Source organism: Gracilinanus agilis, chromosome 4 (genome assembly GCF_016433145.1).
Source record: "Gracilinanus agilis isolate LMUSP501 chromosome 4, AgileGrace, whole genome shotgun sequence".
Taxonomy (NCBI): domain Eukaryota; kingdom Metazoa; phylum Chordata; class Mammalia; order Didelphimorphia; family Didelphidae; genus Gracilinanus; species Gracilinanus agilis.
The window spans coordinates 464,170,566-464,176,368 of record NC_058133.1 but is presented as its reverse complement, the minus strand read 5'-3'; positions in this window follow the sequence as shown (position 1 = coordinate 464,176,368).

Here is a 5,803-nt window from a genome sequence, read left to right as displayed (position 1 = left end):
TTCAAGGATTTTTTCCCTCTATTTTTAGGGTTAAGGAAGAAAAGGAAATTAGCAATAGAGATTCAAAAGAAAAAAGGGCCATTGAAAACACTTTTTTAAATGCACAGAAGAGACCAGAAGGAGGTTCAGAAAGAAGTGCAGAAAAGCAAGACAGTTGTGAAAGTAATGTGTGAAATTGATTGTGTGTGTGCTTTGAAAAAAGGCAAATGGCATAAAATGTAGACTTACAGTTTTGTGTACAATCCCCTTTTTGCATTCTGTTGTATATAGAAATGTTATTTTTTTAGTATTTAACTTCAGAATAATTTTTTTGAAAGATCACTAGACTTGGAATGAGCGGATATTTGGGTTTGAATCTTATTTCTGGTTTCTTAACTTTGTGGCCATAAGCAAGTCCCTTCATTTCTTTTTTTTTTTTTTTTAAAGCCCTTACCTTCCATCTTATAATCAATATTGTGTATTGGTTCTAAGGCAGAAGAGTGGAAAAGGCTAGGCAATTGGGGTCAAGTGACTTGCCCAGGATCACACAGCTAGGAAGTGTCTAAAGCCAGATTTGAGCCTAGGACCTCCCATCTCTGGGCCTGGCTCTCAATCCACTGAGCCATCCAGCTGCCCCCTCCCTTAATCTCTTTGTGTTTGAGTCTCCTCATAGGTATAGGAATAATAATGCCTGTAGAATCTTCTTTACAAAGTCATTGAGAAGATCAAATGAGATCATGTGTATAAAGCCCTTTGGAAACCTTAAAGTGCCAAATACATGACAGTCATCATAATTAGTACACAAGAATAGTGGGAAATAAGGTTGGAAAGTTAGATTGGGTAGAGGGCAAGGAAGGCCTTAAATACCATGCTAAGAAGTTTGACTTTAATTTATGAGGCAAAGGAGAACCATGGAGGCTTTTCAGTAGAGAAATGACGTAGATTGTTTCATTCTTTGTGTTTATTTCCCCACATAGGCACTTAATAAAAGCTTCTTGGTTGATTGAAGTTAAGATTTAGAAAGGTTAAACTGGAATGTGGAGAAAACATTGGAAAAGCATCCTTTGCCTCATGGAGAAGGAGGAGCTGGAAGATCTCATTTTTAATGTTAGTTAAAATATTGAAAAACAACTGAAGTTACCACTGTCAATGCTATCCTTATTTATTGGCACAACAATATGAATTTGGACTCCTCTTCAGCTGTCTACTATTCTATACTCCCCATATATATAGCATAAGCTCTCATAGACTGATAGAGATGGGAGCAGGTGGTGTTGAAGGAGATTTTTGACATGGATAAAATTGGAGCAAAGGAGAACAGAAGGGGTGTCTAGACAGATGTCTTTTGCATATTAAGTAACCACTTTACAAAGTACATAGTTTCTCTTCTTTTAAAGAGCTCATTTCCCTAGCAGGAAAACTAAACCTATTCTCCTCTTCGAAAAAGACTTAAACTATGTTTTTTTATTGTTTCTCTGATGACACTACACAGCAGATAATGGAGAAAAGGGCTGGAGACTGGAGATGTCACATTTGTAATTTTGAAAAAGGGTATAGAAAATGAGAAAAAAAGAGATGAACTGGGCCTGGTAGAGGTGCCTATAAATAAAAGAATAATGAAATTGACCAGTTCATTCAGGTATATATGGAAAAAAAGTACCAGAATTCAGTACAAAATTGTCTGGGGGCAATTTTGCTACATAAAGGGAATAATCCCCTGTAACTAAGAGTCATTATGGAGAGCATATAATTTAACTTGGTTGTAGCTCTGCCATAATTTAGGTTCTTTAAGTTTGAGTTTGTCAAATTCCATTGCTACCTTTTCTTGATTGTCTTTATAATGAATTTTTAAAAAACAAATTTTATTAGTTGGGGGAAATAATCTACCTTTCTTCAAATATATCTTTTTTAAACCTTTACCTTCCATCTTAGAATGCATACTGAGTATTGGTTCCAAGGCAGAAAAGTGGGAAGGGCTAGGCAATGGGGGTTAAGTGACTTGCTCAGGGTCACACAGCTAGGAAGTATCTGAGGCCAGATTTGAACCCATAATTATAGATTCTTTATGGATTTTAGCCATGTTCTATTGTTTCAATTGGTACCATTCACATTCAACCATCTGTATTATATAATTCTAATTTTCAAGATTTCTCTAATTGTTGCATGTTCTGTGATTTTTTTATATATTCTAAAGTTACAAAAAATCTTTACATAAGTTTAGGAAAAATATTGTTTTCTTCTATCCAGTTTTTTAAAGTTGTGTAACCTTCTTTACTTAAAATTATTCTGAGACTAAAAAAGGATGATTTTGGGGAGGGAAGGGAAAATTTTCTTTTGAAATATTGGTTGTTTCCCTTCCTATAAATTATTTTGCATTTCTGTTTTTTTTTAATTATCTCACTGTAAATCACCCACACCAAGGGTATAATACTATTTGCAAACATAAAAGGGAATTACTGTGTATGGTTCACATGCACCACTTATATTTCATTATAGACAAGGAGGTGGGAAACAAAAGTATAGTAGTTATAGATTTAAATGGTTCGCTTATTGTTCTATAAAATACTTGTTTCATTTACTCCTCCAGGTCTGTGCATTCAGCTCAGCTTCTGTGAAGCGGAAAATATTATCAATTAGAGCAGCAGTAAGTTAGATTTGAGTCAGTGCTACAATAAATACCCTGTTGTGTTATGATATATATAGTGACGACCCCCTCCTAAGTCATGGCATTGTTGAAGTCTGCAGTTAAGTATGTAACAAAAATTTATAGCACACAAAACATTTGTAAGGAAGGCCAACAAAATAAGAATTACAAAAAGAGGTATGGTATAGTTTAATAAAAACAATTCCTGTGAACTGTGAAAAGAGGAACAGGAATTATATAACATTAAACTCAAAATTTTATTAAGGCTCTACAATGTGTAAGGCATTCTGGATACAAAGGCAAAAAGAAAATAGTCCCTGCTTTCAAGGAGTTTATTTCAGTTGGCCCACTGTTCTAAGATCAGTTGAGAACTTTTTGGATTCTGACTTATCAGCTAATGTGTTAGTTATGGTTCCCAGCTTCTCTGGCTTCCTTTAATTCCCAACTAAAATCTCATCTCTTCCATAAGCTTTCCCCCAATGCCTCTTCATTCTAGTGCCTTCCTTCTGTTGATCATTTCATATTTATTCTGTATATAACTTGCTTCGTATATATTTGTTTGAATGTTTTCTCCCCAAATAGATTGTAAGCTCCTTGAGGTGAAGAACTGTCCTCTGATGGGAAATGTTTTGTAGGGAACTGAAACACAAAATCAATGTGAAGATAATAAAAAAGCACCTAACTATCATCAGCATAAAGTAAAGATAAGCCACTACCACCACCTTGACCATCATCTCTTCTCTGGACCTGATAGAGACATCTTCAAATCATAAATCCAAGAGCCTTTGGAATAGCGATGCTTCCAGCCCAATTCCCACAGCCATCATTCTGGATAGCAAATTCTGTGGAAATATAGCCTGGCAACTGCTCTTGCAGATGCTACAGTCATATTTCTTAAAGACCCCCAAAAAGAAAGTTTTTGTTACTAAAGTCTTTGGCACATTCAAAGCTTCGGCATCAGGAACTGATTATTTTATCAGTGGAAATGATATTAAGGAGAGACATTAACATCTGCTTTGCTTGTGTTCCCCAAGAATCACAAGACCTTTCCATCTCTCTTGAAGCTAAAACTTCTATGTATTGTTTGCTCCATTAGAATGTAGAGCTCCTTGAGAGAAGAAACAGTCTTATTTTTCCACATATATCCCCAGTGTTTTGCACAAAGTAAATGCTTAATAAATGCTTTATTCATTCATTCAATGAATTCAAGTCACTTGATCAAAGACACTGAAAGAACATGCAGATTTAATTGCTCAGCTGCTTTCGGTGATATTTGAAGCTGAGTTTGAGACTGGGGTAGGTGTTATATATCTGGAGATAAGGAAAATTTGGTCCAATTATCTTGTCTTCTTTTTCTTGTCTAGTCTTGTCTTCAGGGGATGCTACTCACAAGTCTGATCCCACCTCTGATTGTCACAAGAGCTTTGACCTGCTCCATTTTCAGTCTGGGTCAGTTATCTTTACTTAGACAATCTATGGCTCTCTCAACCCCAATCCTTGAGTCTTACCAATATTAATGCTCTACTAAGTATATACACCCAATCTCTACTGCAGCCCAGAAACCCAGAGTTCTACTCTCAGGTCTTTTACTTCCGTAAGACATTTCCAGCTGGAGGTCACATTGGCATTTTAAAATGAACATATTCACAATAAAATATCTCCTCTAAACCCATCCCTCTGCTATATTTGTTTAGTTCTACTGATTCTACCAGTCATCTAGGTTTGCATCAGAAGAATCATCTTTTATTCTTCCCTTTTCTTACCTACCCCCCCCCAAATGTCTAATCAGTGACCAATTTCTATTAAATCCACCACTCACAGCCTTCTCTCCATTCATCCTACTACCACTTTAATATAAGTCCTCATCACCTCTCACTTAAACTATTGTACTAGTTTTCTAATTGGTCTTCCTGTCTTGAGTCTCTCATATCTCCAATATATCCTCCAAAATACCCTTTCTAAGACACCAACCTGACAGTGTCACTCAAATGCTCATAAAGCTTCCGGGGACTTCCTGTTATCTCTAGAATAAAATGCAAACTTCTTGGCCTAGCATTGAAAGTCTTCCATATTCTGAGTCTTATGTACATTTCTAGTCTTAGTTCTTTTTTATTCCCATTCTCATTCTCTGCATTACAGCTTGTGTTACTAACTGTTGCCCAAATTTGACATTCCATATTTTTTCCCTCTGTGCATTTGCAGAAACCATCCTCAGTGCTCAGAATTCCCTCCCTCTTCATCTCCACCAGACAGAATCCTTATTTTCCTTAAAAGTTCAGTTTACCTGCTCACTTCAGTCCACATGTTCGCCTTGTCCATGAAAACTGCCTTGAACCCCAGGCACTAGTGCTCTCTCCCTCCCCAAATTACCTTATCTGGTATACATTTTGTATCACCCATGGAGAATGTAAGATCTTTGAGGACAGAGACTGCTTCCTTTTTTGTTGTATTCTCAGGAGTTAGTATGCTGTCTTACCTAAGGTAGGTGCATAGTAAGTGTTTGTCAAATTAAATTCTTCAAATCAGAGGCTAGTAAGACTGACTTCAATGAAGCTAGCAAATTTCTAGAGACAATATTATGGATGTGGAGTTGATGAGGGAAGGGTTCCCTAATCAATTTGATGAGCACACCTTTCTCCCATTTGAGTTGGTCATCCAAAGACAATTCTTTTTTTTTTTTTTTTTTTTAAGACCCTTAACTTCGGTGTATTGTCTCATAGGTGGAAGAGTGGTAAGGGTGGGCAATGGGGGTCAAGTGACTTGCCCAGGGTCACACAGCTGGGAAGTGGCTGAGGCCGGGTTTGAACCTAGGACCTCCCGTCTCTAGGCCTGACTCTCACTCCACTGAGCTACCCAGCTGCCCACCAAAGACAATTCTTGATTGGTTGTTGACCAAGATTGTACCAACATGTTTGTTTGTGTAGAACTCTTGACAAACCAAGGCAAAGCAGAAAAAAGGGGTTTAGAAAGCAAGGAAGCTTGTACATGTTCATTGTCTCCTCTTGAGGAAGAAGTACATGAGGAATTACATGTTTTTTTTTTTGTTTTTTTTTAAACCCTTAACTTCGGTGTATTGTCTCATAGGTGGAAGAGTGGTAAGGGTGGGCAATGAGGGTCAAGTGACTTGCCCAGGGTCACACAGCTGGGAAGTGGCTGAGGCCGGGTTTGAACCTAGAACCT